General features: G+C 41.9%; 1 long non-coding RNA gene across 1 annotated transcript; it reads left to right on the forward strand.

Moving 5' to 3' along the window:
- Window positions 1-13,400: 13,400 nt before the first annotated feature.
- LOC102078920 (uncharacterized) lies at window positions 13,401-16,205 on the forward strand. The gene is made up of 6 exons (XR_002060672.2): window positions 13,401-13,679; window positions 14,041-14,268; window positions 14,775-14,910; window positions 15,163-15,287; window positions 15,393-15,514; window positions 15,657-16,205. It is a non-coding gene; the product is annotated as an uncharacterized LOC102078920 (long non-coding RNA).
- Window positions 16,206-16,703: the final 498 nt, after the last annotated feature.

Here is a 16,703-nt window from a genome sequence, read left to right on the forward strand (position 1 = left end):
TTCTGAGCCTGTCAAGTCCTTCTTTTGACCCATTTTGCCAAAGGAAAGGAAGTTGCCTAATAATTATGTCATTAGACCACACCCCTTCTCATTACAGAGATGCACATCACCTAATATGCTTAATTGGTAGTAGGCTTTCGAGCCTATACAGCTTGGAGTAAGACAACATGCATGAAGAGGATGATGTGGACAAAATACTGATTTGCCTAATAATTCTGCACTCCCTGTAAACACCAAGCTCCTTTTTTTGTGTAGCTGACAGCTGGTAACTGTGCAGGGGCGGATCTAGCAAAGCTTTTGCCAGGGGGCCAGGTAGGGCATTAACAGAGAAAGGTGGACATAAAGATATACTTTTCTTTCTTACTCTCATATAAAATATTTAGCTTTTATTAAATGCTTATCCGAATCTTACAACCAAAGTTTGTATAATAATACACAAGGTTGGCTGTAGACCATTGTTCATCATTCAGAACACTGTGTAAAAATAACAAAAAACAAAAAGTGAATGCAAAAGTGCATATATATATTTATTTTATGTGTTTGATGTGTGTGTCGGGGCGTGGTCTGCAGTGCCGCTGCAGGGGAGGTGGACCCACGGGTGTAAAGTCTGTGCTCTCTTGGCTGTTTTTTGGGTGTGTGTTGGGCTATGAGTTGAAAAGCTACAGCTGCCTGTGTGGGTACACCAACCATGTGTGAAAAGTGGTCCATAACATAATGCTTCAAAGCGTGTTCATGCAAACATTGTTGGGTCTGCCGTGGTACAATGGGACTTCTGCTCATGAACCTGTGTGCACAGCGTCTGCAAATCGGGGCTGTACAAAGTCACTTCATCTTTACCCAAAACTGTAAGCTGTCATCTGTGAGGCGCGAGCGGTGTTTGTTTTTATCATAATTCATGGTGGAGAATGGCTGCTCTGCTGAGTTTTGCTCTCTGTAGCTGTATGAATGGCAAACTACACTGATTACCAGCGGCATAGGCACACATAAAATTTCTTCTGAAATTTTCCCTTTCTAGTTATTATTATTATTATTCTCCAGTTTCCGCCTGAAATTTTGCAGCGAATCTCGCCCCGCAGTTTTGAGACAAGCTTCATATATGTTACCTCATTTTGTGCAGCCGGATCTGGAATGGTGTGCTATGACTTTTGGTGTTTATGAATTTTATAGTTTTTTAAATATTAATATTTTAGTGAAAATTTTCCCGCGCTCCTCTGCCGAACAGTTTTGACATTAGGGTTACATATGTTAGATCATTTTGTGCAGCTGGAGCTGGACTATTATGTCATGACTTTTGGTGTTTATGACTTTTATAGTTTTTTAAATATTAATATTTTAGTGCAAATTTAGGCCAATTCCTCTTTTGGCGCCAAATAAACAGACTTCATTTGTGGTGTGTTGGTGCCATCTTTTGGTCCCATTGAAACAAATTTCAAACTTCATTTGTGGTGTGTTGGCTCTCTCTAGTGGTATGCCGGGAGTGGTACAGCCTGTCTACCCTTATTTGGATACCGTAATGATGACAATATCAATGGCGCGCACAGCCTCGCTGCTTTCAGGAACCATTGGAGGTTTTGAGGTTGCGCGAACCATTGAATAGTTACGGTAAACACAATGGCTTCTATGCTTGGTGGAAAACTCCATATCCCACAATTCATAGCACACCTCTGCCGAGTTAAACAATGGCGGCCACCACTTCGTTTTATATGTCTTTTATTAGTGTTTCTAGGTCACAAAATCAACTTTTAAGATATTTTCAGGCGAGAATGTAGGTGTGTAAACTTCAAATATCTGCTTGTTTTATCATATTAGCGACAGTGCTCTGACGACCTCGGTCCTGCCTGACAGCTAGCCGGCTACCTAGCTAGCTGCCGCACTTGGCTGCAAATGCACAGCGAGGGAACTCTCTCTCTCCTTTCACCTCCCCGGTCTCTCGCAAATGCTCGCACAGAATCGGAGTTACAGCTGGATGTGGAAAAAATAACTGAGTTGTTTGGTGGTGCTATAATGCGGAGCTACAACAGTGGGCAGCTATCCACCGGTGTATGACAGAAAGGACATGCCGCGACCGCCGATCGACCGGTGTTTGCTAACGCGGAGGTCAATCGTGGATCAGGGAAAGCGAAGGCAGGAGCGTGAGGTGAACTGAATTTCAGGTAAGAAGTTATGACCTGCACTCTATTTGGGTCAGATATAAACCGAGTTTAGGTGTAGTTTATTTAGCAGCAGTTCTCTTATGTGTTGCTGATAGCCGGCTAGCTAGCTAGCGCCGCTAGCATAGTTAGCTAGCCCCGCTAGCGACCCTTCGTGAAAAAGCACCCAGGCTTGGCTTATATTGAGGCGGGTGAAACTCGTGTCAGCACCCGGTCGCTCGCCTACAGTATGTGTTTTAGCTGGACTTATTTTTCGTTTATATGGGCTGATGATGCTGGAAACCGAAGGCAGGAGCGTGAGGTGAACTGAATTTCAGGTAAGAAGTTATGAACTGCACTCTATTTGGGTCAGATATAAACCGAGTTTAGGTGTAATTTATTTTCGTTGACCTTTTACAATCGTACTGCCACGGGAGTTTATATACAGCTGTGTGCGCACTAAGTTACTGACGTTGGACTTTATTTTATTCATTAGGGTTAGTTCATAGAGTTGCCGTGCCGTACAAACGGAATCGTCCCACATTCAGAGAAAACATTATGATTTATTCTGTCGTTACGAAGCCTCCCCTGTCATTCTCTCGCGTGTTGAAACGTCAATCATGAAACTGATCAATGATCGGCTGTTCGCTCTTATTTATCGCGCTAAACAACAGCAGCACGTTTAAGCTTGATCAGCTGTTGTTAGAATTCTTTTGATTTTAATTTCTAGTATCAGCTGATGTTTGCTGGAGCATGAAGATGAAATCAGGAGATGTCCTTACTGAATCATCAGAGCTGAACTGGTGATGGAGAAACAGGTTTACACTTTAGGTGACATGAATGAGTTAAAGGGAAGTTATGAGTTGTTTTTGTGTAGCTGACAGCTGGTAACTGTGCAGGGGCGGATCTAGCAAAGCTTTTGCGGGGGGGGGGCAGCTAGGGCATTAACAGAGAAAGGTGGACACAAAGATATACTTTTCTTTCTTACTCTCATATAAAATATTTAGCTTTTATTAAATAGTTATCTGAATCTCACAACCAAAGTTTGTATAATAATACACAAGATTGGCTGTAGACCATTGTTCATAATTCAGAACACTGTGTAAAAATAACAAAAAACAAAAAGTGAATGCATGTGTGAAAAGTGGTCCATAATGTAATGCTTCAAAGCGTGTTCATGCAAACATTGTCGGGTCTGCCGTGGTACAATGGGACTTCTGCTCATGAACCTGTGTGCACAGCATCTGCAAATCGGCGCTGTACACAGTAACTTCATCTTTACACAAAACTGTAAGCTGTCATCTGTGAAGCGTGAGCGGTGTTTGTTTTTACCATAGTTCATGGTGGAGAATGGCTGCTCTTCTGAGTTTTGCTCTCTGTAGCCGTATGAATGGCAACTACAGTGATTAGCAGCGGCATAGGCACACATAAAATTTCTTCTGAAATTTTCACTTTCTAGTTATTGTGTGGATGCCCTCAAAGGGCTTCCACACTATTGAGTTCCTGTTTCTCTTTATTCTTTATTATTATTCTTGGGGTTTCCGTACGTTTTTTGCCGCTTAACTACTCCCTCAGTTTTCAGCCGATTTTCTCAGTTCAAACTTTAAAAAATTCTGCTCTTTCTGCTAATGTGTGCTATGACTTTTGGTGCTCATAACTTCTATACTTTTTGAGATATTGAATTTTTTTTGCAATATTTTTTGCCCATTTCTGCCATATTATCAGTGGCATCACTGATTTTTCCTTGCCGGGATGACCTGTGTTTTAGCTCAGTGAGATGAGCATCCGTTCTCAGACTGGGAGGCCCGGGTTCAAATCCCGCTTATGGCAACATTTCTTTCAGTTAACAGTTAAACTTTTTTAACTCAATTTCAGCTTTTTCACCCCTTTTCAGCAAAATTTTTAGTTTTTTCACCACTTTTCAGCACAAATCCCAGCTTTTTCAGCTATTTTCAGCAGAAACATCTTTTCAGCAGAATTTCTGCTAAAAAGAGTTCTGCAGTTCTGCAGAACTCTTTTCAGAATTCTGCTGATTGAACTCTTCAGCAGAATTTTCACCTCTTTTCAGCCCAAATTCTGCTTATTCACCTCTTCTGCAAAATTTTCAGCCTTTTTACCTCTTATTAGCACAAATCTCAGCTGTTTTCAGAAAAAACACTTTTGAGCAGAAATTCTGCTGATTCATCTCTTTTCAGCGCAACTTTCTGCTTCTTTACCTCTTTTCAGCAGAAATTCTGCTGATTCACCTCTTTTCTGCAAAATTTTCAGCCTTTTCTCCTCTTATCAGCACAATTCTCAGCAGCTTCTGCTCATTTCAGCAGAGTTGTCCGTCTCTCCACCTCTTCTTTGTCAGAGTGAGTTTAGCTCAGTGAGATGAGTGGCTGCCTTGAAACCAGGAGGGCCAGGTTCGAATCCTGCTCAGGGCAATATTTTTTTTTTTTTTTCACCACCATACAACTTTTTGCAAGTTTTCATCTTTTTCAGCTTTTCAGCAGACAGCTTCAGCGTTAAGGCATCCACACAGCATTTTCGCAGGAAATGCAAATTTTTCTAGTTATTATTATTATTTTCCTTTTTCCGCCTGAAATTTTGCAGCGTATCTCGACCCGAAGTTTTGAGACAAGCTTCATATATGTTACCTCATTTTGTGCGGCTGGATCTGGAATGGTGTGCTATGACTTTTGGTGTTTATGAGTATTATAGTTTTTTAAATATTAATATTTTTCTGAAAATTTTCCCGCGCTCCTCTGCCAAACAGTTTTGACAATAGGGTTACATATGTTACATCATTTTGTGCGGCTCGAGCTGGACTAGTATGGTACGACTTTTGGTGTTTATGACTTTTATAGTTTTTGAAATATTTAGATTTTAGTGCAAATTTGGGCCAATTTCTGGGCTCCTGAGAAAGATTCTACTTTTGGCCCCATAGAAACAGACTTCATTTGTGGTGTCTTGGCTCTCTCTAGTGGTATACCGGGAGTAGTACAGCCGAAAAGATTTATCCTTGTGTTGAAAACTCCATATCCCACAATTCATAGCACGCCTCTACAGAGTGAACAATGGCGGCCACCACTTCGTTTTATATGTCTTTTATTCGTGTTTCTAGGTCACAAAATAGACTCTTAAGATATTTTCAGGCGAGAATGTAGGTGTGTAAACTTCAAATATCTGCTCGTTTTATGAAGACATCCCATATTAGCGACAATTCTCTTAAGTGTTGCTGATAGCCGGCTAGCTAGCTAGCGCCGGTAGCATAGCTAGCTAGCGCTGCTAGCGACCCTCAAAGCACCCAGGCTGGGCTTATAGTGACGCGGCTAAAATTTGTTGCAACACCCGATCGCTCGCCAAGTCTGTGTTTTAGCTGGACTCATTTTTCGCTTATATGGGCCGATGATGGTGGTCGATGTGGAAAAAATAACTGAGTTGTTTGGTGGTGGAGCTAGCCGGAGCTACAACAGAGGGCAGCTATCCACCGGTGTGTGACAGAAAGGACATGCCGCGAACCACACATAGGAGGTGGGGCAGGCCACCGCCGATCGACCGGTGGTTGCTAACCTGGAGGTCAATCGTGGATCAGGGAAAGCGAAGGTGGTTGCTAACCTGGAGGTCAATCGTGGATCAGGGAAAGCGAAGGCAGGAGCTGAGGGGTGAACTGAATTTCAGGTAAGAAGTTATGAACTGCACTCTATTTGGGTCAGATATAAACAGAGTTTAGGTGTAGTTTATTTTCGTTGTGCTGACCTTTTACAATCGTACTGCATGCTAGCTAGCACGACAGCTGTGTGCGCGGTAAGTTACTGATGTTGAACTTTATTATATTCATAAGGGTTGGTTCGTCAGAGTTGCCATACAAACGGAATCGTCCCACATTCAGAGAAAACATTACGATTTATTCTGTCGTTACGAAGCCTCCCCTGTCATTCTCTCGCCAGTTGCAACTTCACTCATGAAACTGATCAACGATCGGCTTTTCGCTCTTGTTTATCGCGCTAAAGAACAGCAGCACGTTTAAGCTTGATCAGCTGTTGTTAGAATTAATTTGACTTTAATTAATAGTATCAGCTGATGTTTTCTGGAGCCACAGCTGAAAAAAGGGAAGTTATGAACTGTTTTTAAGAGACAAATACAGGGAGTGCAGAATTATTAGGCAAGTTGTATTTTTGAGGAATAATTTTATTACTGAACAACAACCATGTTCTCAATGAACCCAAAAAACTCATTAATATCAAAGCTGAATGTTTTTGGAAGTAGTTTTTAGTTTGTTTTTAGTTTTAGCTATTTTAGGGGGATATCTGTGTGTGCAAGTGACTATTACTGTGCATAATTATTAGGCAACTTAACAAAAAACAAATATATACCCATTTCAATTATTTATTTTTACCAGTGAAACCAATATAACATCTCCACATTCACAAATATACATTTCTGACATTCAAAAACAAAGCAAAAACAAATCAGCGACCAATATAGCCACCTTTCTTTGGAAGGACACTCAAAAGCCTGCCATCCATGGATTCTGTCAGTGTTTTGATCTGTTCACCATCAACATTGCGTGCAGCAGCAACCACAGCCTCCCAGACACTGTTCAGAGAGGTGTACTGTTTTCCCTCCTTGTAAATCTCACATTTGATGATGGACCACAGGTTCTCAATGGGGTTCAGATCAGGTGAACAAGGAGGCCATGTCATTAGTTTTTCTTCTTTTATACCCTTTCTTGCCAGCCACGCTGTGGAGTACTTGGACGTGTGTGATGGAGCATTGTCCTGCATGAAAATCATGTTTTTCTTGAAGGATGCAGACTTCTTCCTGTACCAGTGCTTGAAGGTGTCTTCCAGAAACTGGCAGTAGGACTGGGAGTTGAGCTTGACTCCATCCTCAACCCGAAAAGGCCCCACAAGCTCATCTTTGATGATACCAGCCCAAACCAGTACTCCACCTCCACCTTGCTGGCGTCTGAGTGGGACTGGAGCTCTCTGCCCTTTACCAATCCAGCCACGGGCCCATCCATCTGGCCCATCAAGACTCACTCTCATTTCATCAGTCCATAAAACCTTAGAAAAATCAGTCTTGAGATATTTCTTGGCCCAGTCTTGACGTTTCAGCTTGTGTGTCTTGTTCAGTGGTGGTCGTCTTTCAGCCTTTCTTACCTTGGCCATGTCTCTGAGTATTGCACACCTTGTGCTTTTGGGCACTAGTGATGCTGCAGCTCTGAAATATGGCCAAACTGGTGGCAAGTGGCATCTTGGCAGCTGCACGCTTGACTTTTCTCAGTTCATGGGCAGTTATTTTGCGCCTTGGTTTTTCCACACGCTTCTTGCGACCCTGTTGACTATTTTGAATGAAACGCTTGATTGTTCGATGATCACGCTTCAGAAGCTTTGCAATTTTAAGACTGCTGCATCCCTCTGCAAGATATCTCACTATTTTTGACTTTTCTGAGCCTGTCAAGTCCTTCTTTTGACCCATTTTGCCAAAGGAAAGGAAGTTGCCTAATAGTTATGCACACCTGATATAGGGTGTTGATGTCATTAGACCACACCCCTTCTCATTACAGAGATGCACATCACCTAATATACTTAATTGGTAGTAGGCTTTCGAGCCTATACAGCTTGGAGTAAGACAACATGCATGAAGAGGATGATGTGGACAAAATACTCATTTGCCTAATAATTCTGCACTCCCTGTAAACACCAAGCTCCTTTTTTTGTGTAGCTGACAGCTGGTAACTGTGCAGGGGCGGATCTAGCAAAGCTTTTGCCAGGGGGGCAGGTAGGCCATTAACAGAGAAAGGTGGACACAAAGATATACTTTTCTTTCTTACTCTCATATAAAATATTTAGCTTTTATTAAATAGTTATCTGAATCTTACAACCAAAGTTTGTATAATAATACACAAGATTGGCTGTAGACCATTGTTCATCATTCAGAACACTGTGTAAAAATAACAAAAGACAAAAAGTGAATGCAAAAGTGCATAAATATTTATTTTACGTGTTTGATGTGTGTGGCGGGGCGTGGTCTGCAGTGCCGCTGCAGGGGAGGTGGACCCACCTGAGCGGCATCTGCAATCACGCCTCTCGGGCGTTGTCTGTGCTCTCTCGGCTGTTTTTTGGGTGTGTGTAAGTTGAAAAGCTACAGCCGGTTGTGTGGGTACACCAACCATGTGTGAAAAGTGGTCCATAACGTAATGCTTCAAAGCGTGTTCATGCAAACATTGTCGGGTCTGCCGTGCTACAATGGGGACTTCTGCTCATGAACCTCTGTGCACAGCGTCTGCAAATCGGGGCTGTACAAAGCAACTTCATCTTTACACAAAACTGTAAGCTGTCATCTGTGAAGTGTGAGCGGTGTTTGTTTTTACCATAGTTCATGGTGGAGAATGGCTGCTCTTCTGAGTTTTGCCCTAAGCAGCCGTAAGAATGGCAAACTACACAGATTAGCAGCGGCATAGGCACACATAAAATTTCTTCAGAAATTTTCGCTTTCTAGTTATCATTATTATTATTTTCCTTTTTCCGCCTGAAATTTTGCAGCGTATCTCGACCCGCAGTTTTGAGACAAGCTTCATATATGTTACCTCATTTTGTGCGGCTGGATCTGGAATAGTGTGCTATGACTTTTGGTGTTTATGAGTATTATAGTTTTTTAAATATTAATATTTTTCTGAAAATTTTCCCGCGCTCCTCTGCCAAACAGTTTTGACAATAGGGTTACATATGTTACATCATTTTGTGCGGCTCGAGCTGGACTAGTATGGTACGACTTTTGGTGTTTATGACTTTTATAGTTTTTGAAATATTTAGATTTTAGTGCAAATTTGGGCCAATTTCTAGGCTCCTGAGAAAGATTCTACTTTTGGCCTCATAGAAACAGACTTCATTTGTGGTGTGTTGGCTCCCTCTAGTGGTATACCCGGAGTAGTACAGCCAAACAAAAAAGTTTATGCTTGGGCGGAAACTCCATATCCCACAATTCATAGCACGCCTCTGCAGAGTAAACAATGGCGGCCACCACTTCGTTTGATATGTCTTTTATTCGTGTTTCTAGGTCACAAAATACACTTTTAAGATATTTTCAGGCGAGAATGTAGGTGTGTAAACTTCAAATATCTGCTCGTTTTATGGAGACATCCCATATTAGCGACAATTCTCTTACGTGTTGCTTATAGCCGGCTAGCTAGCTAGCGCCGCTAGCCTCTGCCAGTGAAACAATGGCGGACACCACTTGGATTCTATAATGCTTTTTTTTCGTGTTTCTAGGTCACAAAATAAACTTTTAAGATATTTTAAGGCGAGAATGTAGGTGTGTAAACTTCAAATATCTGTTCGTTTTATCAGGACATCCCATATTAGCGACAATTCTCTTACGTGTTGCTGATAGCTAGCTAGCTAGCGCCGCTAGCTAGCGCCGCTAGCTAGCGCCGCTAGCTAGCGCCGCTAGCGACCCTTCGTGAAAAACCACCCAGGCTTGGCTGATAGTGAGGTGGCTAAAATTTGTTTCATCGCCCGATCGCTTGGCAAGGGTCTGTGTCTTAGCTGGACTTATTTTTCGTTTATATGGGCCGATGATGCTGGTCGATGTGGAAAAAATAACTGAGTTGTTTGGTGGTGGAGCTACAACAGAGGGCAGCTATCCACCTGTGTGTGACAGAAAGGACATGCCGCGAACGAGACATACAAGGCGGTGAGGCTACCGCCGATCGACCGGTGTTTGCTAACGCGGAGGTCAATCGTGGATCAGAGAAAGCGAAGGCAGGAGCGTGAGGTGAACTGAATTTCAGGTAAGAAGTTATGACCTGCACTCTATTTGGGTCAGATATAAACCGAGTTTAGGTGTAGTTTATTTTCGTTGTGCTGACTTTTTCAATCACTTACAATAACTCATACTGCGTGCTAGCTAGCACGACGGAGTTTGTATACAGCTGTGTGCGCGCTAAGTTACCGATGTTACCGATGTTTAACTTTATGACAGCCTCCCCTGTCATTCTCTCGCCTGTTGAAACTTCAGTCATGAAACTGATCAATGATCGGCTTTTCTCTCTTGTTTGTTTATCGCGCTAAACAACAGCAGCACGTTTAAGCTTGATCAGCTGTTGTTAGAATTCATTTGCTTTTAATTTCTAGTATCAGCTGATGTTTGCTGCAGCCACAGCTGTAAAAACGGCTGTTCCAAACCAGATGTCCTTACTGAATCATCAGAGCTGAACTGGTGATGGAGAAACAGGTTTACCCTTTAGGTGACATGAATGAGTTGAAGGGAAGTTATGAACTGTTTCTGACAGACAAATATACACCAAGCTCCTGTTTTTGTGTAGCTGACAGCTGGTAACTGTGCAGGGGCGGATCTAGCAAAGCTTTTGCCAGGGGGCCAGGTAGGGCATTAACAGGGAAAGGGGGACACAAAGATATACTTTTCTTTCTTACTCTCATATAAAATATTTAGCTTTTTATTAAATAGTTATCTGCATCTTACAACCACAGTTTGTATAATAATACACAAGATTGGCTGTAGACCATTGTTAATCTTTCAGAACACTGTGTAAAAATAACAAAAAACAAAAAGTGAATGCACAGCCGGCTGTGTGGGTAAACCAACTATGTGTGAAAAGTGGTCCATAATGTAATGCTTCAAAGCGTGTTCATGCAAAAATTGTCCGGTCTGCCGTGGTACAATGGGACTTCTGCTCATGAACCTGTGTGCACAGCGTCTGCAAATCGGCGCTGTACGAAGTAACTTCATCTTTACACAAAACTGTAAGCTGTCATCTGTGAGGCGTGAGCGGTGTTTGTTTTTACCATAGTTCATGGTGGAGAATGGCTGCTCTTCTGAGTTTTGCTCTCTGTAGCCGTATGAATGGCAAACTACAGTGATTAGCAGCGGCATAGGCACACATAAAATTTCTTCTGAAATTTTCGCTTTCTAGTTCTTATTCTTATTTTATCTTATTCTAATTTTTCCTTCATAACTTTTGCACTGTCCACTTCCTGCTGTGACAAAACAAATTTCCCACGTGTGGGACTAATAAAGGTTATCTTATCTTATCTTATCTTAAGCTGCATCAGCTGAAGCTGTTATTTGTATATATCAGTATTTTTTTTAATTCAGGTGTGGGGAAAATACGTAAGACTGCAGTGAAGGGATGTACCAGATTAATCCCTGGCCAAAGGTATCGTACTTAAATCAGACTACTGATCCAGCCACATCAGCCTTTTGTGAGGTCTGTTTAAAGTAGATTTAAAATTAACTGCAGGTTCCTGAGAGGTGGACTGTGAGCACAGAAACACATGTTCATACATACAGCTTCAGCAAACTTACATTAATTTTAAATAGATTTGTTACTCTGATGTCTGTCTCTCTGTTACGGTGCGTTCACACCGAACGTGATAGACGCGAGCGAAAACGCCCCTAATTTGACGCGTGCACATTCGTACCTCGACGCGTGTCCAACAAAAATCCATCGCGCCTCAAAAATGCATCGTCTCACGCGCGTGAACCGGAAATGTGGGAGGAATGTGGGAGGAAGTTGTGCCAGACGGTATCTTTGCTAGATGGCAGCTGTGAGCTAGAGCGTGAAGAGAGAGTCGCCCTCCTCTATTTACTGTGGAGAGCAGAGCAGCGGCGTAAAGGACGTCCCCGCCATACCTAAATAAAAGTAGCAGCTGGCATCACATAGCTCTGGATGGTTGGCCACGGCACTGATGAGCTTTTCCCCCATATTGATTGACGTATGAAGGGCTTTGGCTGGATCTGCCATTTTGACCTAGGTCAGAGCCACGTCACCAGCCTCCTGATTGGTTGTCGCGGCGCGATTTGACGCCGGAGTTCAGATTTTCCAACTCGAGCGGTTGGCGCAGTACGCGCGTGTGCACAAAATGCAACACAAAATCTGACACGTGTGGTTTTCTTCGCGAGTCAAACGCGCCAGATGCGGCACACTGACGCGCGTTTCACGCGTTTTGGCGACACAAACCTGCTTCCGAATTTTCGCCGGACGCGCAATCGCGTGTCATTGCGCTCTTTCCATTGACTTTACATGTAGACCTGACGCTCTGGCCGCCTCTATCCCGTTCGGTGTGTACGCACCGTTAGTCCTCTGACAGACTGGTGACCTGTCCAGGTGTGCTCTACCTATGACTACTGGGACAGGCTCTAGCCTCTGTAATAGAAATTTTCTGTTATTCTCATTTAAAGTATTTAAGTGCTTATGCATATGCTTAGTTGTGACACTGTTACTGTTCAGTGAAAGTTTCTAAAACTAGATGAACTTACTTCAGCGTCAGTAGTTTGAGAAAACAACTCCCTTTACAGTCAAAGGAGTTTGCAAAGAAAAGCGTCTGGACTTCTTTAAGTTGCTTGAAGACGTTTCACCTCTCATCCGAGAATCTTCTTCAGTTCTAAGGTCAAATGGCCGAGAGTCCCAGATTTAAACCCAGTGGGAGTATCCCCCCAATGAGGGACAAAGGACCCCCTGGTGATCCTCTAATCACATGCGCCAAGGTGTGAAAGCGGGTGTGGGACCTAATCAGCCAGGGTTTCGGGTGAGCTCATTGTGAAACCTGGCCCCACCTTGTCATGTGAATTCCTGAGGTCAGATGGCCCAGGATGTGAGTGGGCGTTAAGACGTCTGGGGAGGGAACTCAAAACTGGATTATAGATGGCAGACAGTTGACCTGGATGACTGAGAACCTTCACAGACAACTCCCTTTACAGGTGCTGATAAGGCCAAGGGCACAAAACAGCATAACCATTGATCCGTTAGGTTTCATAGCGAGACACGTGAAGTGTGGTATGATCAGTTTGTAACTTCCTCCCTCTTCCTTGGAATGCATAAAGGAGTAGGAGCACGACTTCTGTGGCAGAGCTGACATGACTGAACTGTGATGTTTGATGTGTGTTGGCTCTCCTGTGCGCAGTAATAAATAGCTTGATCACAGCTCTTTCTGTGTTGCAGACTTTATTTAAAAAATTCCACGACACCCCCCACCCTCCCACTGTGAACATGAATTGAATATTCAGAAGAAAATGAATGGATAGACTGACATTTGTTTAAATAGTTCTAGAAATCTGAGCTGTTGGTGTGTCCTTGGATTGTGTGGTAATCATATTAGAGCTGGCAATCTTTCTTACTGAATCTCTACTCTGAGTCATGTTACCTGAGATTAATTCTATGTTTACCTGACAGCCTGGACAAATGTGCTGTGTGAAGGAAATTAAATTAAATCAGATCTGAACTGCGTACATTTAAGGAACCTGTTCATATTTAATTGAAATATGAACCAGTGATTTTTTGATTGCTGATTCCAAGAGAGTCTTTGTGGAAATCCTGTTTGGCTTTTTGTTATTTTAATTCTCTTTTCTGTTTTCCAGAACAGTTCTCCACAGTCACTGTCCACATGGGTCAGTGGGACCAAGAAGCACTGTGCTAATGTGTGGACTCTGACCAGCAACATCCAGCAAAACCCAGACAGCGTTTTCTATCTCCCAGCTGGAGTTTTTTTGTTTGTCTGTGACTGGAGAGTCAGATTTTTGTTGAGCTTCACACTTGCAGAGGTAAGTCAGTTTGCAGAGATCCCTCCCACCCTGGCTTTATGTGCTAGATTTCTTATCTGAAACAGTAATATTTCAGTGACTGCTGCTTATACCACAGGTTAATACACTCTACTGATCCCTGATGGGAGAATCATCAATTTTGCCAACAAACATGGTGGATGTTTGTTTGCAGTCTGATAATGGGACATCATGCTCTGCATCTTCAAAGTTTGCCTCCTCATTATTATTCATACCCAGTAATGTGAAGTATGCTTATATCTACTATAACTGAACCAACCTGGTGCTCTTCATTTATGGAGGCTGTTGAGTCTGAATGTTGGATGTTGTGTATCTCGTGTTCTCTGGGCTTTGTTGTCCTCAGTCTTTTTGCAGGATCAGAAAACAAAACCAGGAGGCGCGTAAATGTTTCTTCTCCATGATGTTTCTTCAAATGTTTCTTCTGGATGATGATAAGACCATGACACGGGATGCCACCTTTGGTCTTGTGATGAAGCAAAGCTCAGGAAGAAGTGTGATTAAATGGTACCCACATGTGTGCTGCTGAGAAGGATGTACAGGGGCACCTGCAGCCAAATCCAAGCCAACTCAGGTTAGTTGTAGTTGCAGAATGCTATAGGACTGAGACAGCTGAGGCATCAAATGTTTGATTAAACGGATGAAAAAGAGAAGTTTCTTCCCTATAATTATCACTTCTTAAAATCTGTAGCAACTTCAAGTCTGTCAGCATGCTGAGCATGCTCAGAATGTGACAATATATTTTTGTTCAATATTTAATTTCTTTCAGTTGCAATTGTTAAATGAAAAAAAAAAAAATATTCTTATAATTTAGCAAACTAATTTATCAAAAAAATATATATACATATATCTGTATTAGTTTTAATAAATTAATTTGACACCTGTATTGAAAATACCATATTGTATTCATACAGAATCAGTATGGTATCATTGTTTGTCTGTTCACTGCTGAAACTAAGAGCTACTTTGATCTGTTTAGATCTAAAGTATCCAAAGTTGAGCTCTGTTTCTTCACCCTTGTGTGTGTGATATGTGATTTCCTACATGCTGGCAGAGCAGAGCGGCAGTTTGTGCTCACAGATGGTGACGGTGTGGAGAGACGGTGGTGTTTCCTCAGAAGAACCAGCAGAGTCACAAAGGACACCAGTCCATCTCACCACCTTGACTTGCTGACTGATGCTCGTCTGCACTGCACAGAGGAAATCAACTGACCGAGGTTTGTCCAGTGACGTGTTATGAAATGTATATTTGTTTTATGCTTACAGATATGTTTTTCTTGACAGAGGCTCTGCAGAGGTTAGACAAAGCAGAGAAAATATGTGCTTTACATTTTACTGTGATTTACTGTGATATTTGTTGCCTGATGTTCAGTAGGAATGGAGAAATAGAATCAAAGGGAGAAGTTTTTGATGTTTTTGTAATGATGTAAGTAAATCTTCAATATTATTTATTTGCTTGGTTATATTAGGAGTGTTTCTGAGTGAGGGAGAGAGGAGTCATCATCCAGGTAATGTGACGTGGATCAGTGGATACACTTGTCTCCCCTTTAAAGGAGACACTCTTAGAGAGAGACGATCAGAGTCATCCTTAAATGTTAGTGCTTTCAAATACACAAACATTTTTAAAGGACAAAAATGAACATCCCTCTTTGACTGTAATACAAAATAAATCTTTGCATGTGTGTTTTCAAACTCTCAGATGGGCAGGATATCAGTCTTGGACTGTCTAACCTGCAGGAGCAGCATTGAATGACCACCACACATGAGCATGTTCCTGCAACATTCAGCATCTGATCCTTCATCTGTGTGCTTCTGCTTTTGGTAAGTAGACTTACCTAACTACAGTAACTCTAAACACATGATATCCATTTCTAACGGCCTGGTTACTTGCTGTCAGTTATTTTAGAAACCATGTGGTCACCTGACCTAACGCTGTTTCTTCTTCTTCCCCTTAATGTTGAAGTGTCAAATGTCAAACAGCTGGAGAGGAAACTGAACCAGTGTACTGGGATGTTTCTTCAACATGTGCCAGATGCTGTTCCTTCATGGTGACATCACCAGAGACAGCCCCGCCCACTTCAGGACCCATTGATCATGATGATTATAATGATGACAGCGAGCGGAACTAAGACTGTAAAAATCCACAACCAGAATGTTTAGATGCTTTCTAATTATTAATGAATACTGAGTTTTTGTCTCTCTTTTTTTTTTTTTACCTCATTTGTTACTAACAAAGTTCACCAAACTCACACAGTTTACATTCTGTATGTTTCCATCAAGGTTTATTTTCTTAGAAATCATCGTTTTTCTCCTTTTCTCTTTTTCTCTTTTGTAATTGATGATAATTCAGTGAATATACTGCGCTGCTTCCTTTTATTGCGTCACACATTGCTTTAAGTTTTTCAGTGTCCAGTTATTTTTTTACTGCTGTTTGAATTCTCTGAATGTTTGACCCTGTAGACTGTTTGAGGGACTGCTTGTCTTCCTGTTTGTAACTGCCACCTGTTTTTGACTAAAGATTTGGATTTCTGACTTTAACACAGCCTCTGCGTGTCCTCCCTTTGTGTTCTCTTCCTCTGTGAATGTGTTGCATGTGTCACAGATTCATTTTATTAACAGCTTTCCCACAGTGAGTTGCATCAGCATTCATTCACAGCACATTTCAGAAGGATTCAGATTGATACAGTGATCTTATAGTCAGAATTATCCTGACAGACTGCCACTGTAAATTATCTTTCATCAGGTAAATTTTAAAGTTCAGTATTTCAAAGCAGGCGTTATGAAGAATCATACTGGCATTAGGACTGTAACAATATGTACTTACAAAGTCAAAGTTTTTTAATTATGCTAGAATATTGGAAGACAATCATCTTTTAGTGTCTTCCGCATATTAATTATTCTGAAATAGAGACGGTGACCCTAACTGTACAGAAGCACACTAAACAACTGACAATCTAACAGACATCATTGGCCTGAGCCGTCATGCACAGTGAGTCTGATCCTATGCTGT

This window comes from Oreochromis niloticus, unplaced genomic scaffold (assembly GCF_001858045.2).
Source record: "Oreochromis niloticus isolate F11D_XX unplaced genomic scaffold, O_niloticus_UMD_NMBU tig00000649_pilon, whole genome shotgun sequence".
NCBI classification, from domain to species: Eukaryota; Metazoa; Chordata; class Actinopteri; order Cichliformes; family Cichlidae; genus Oreochromis; species Oreochromis niloticus.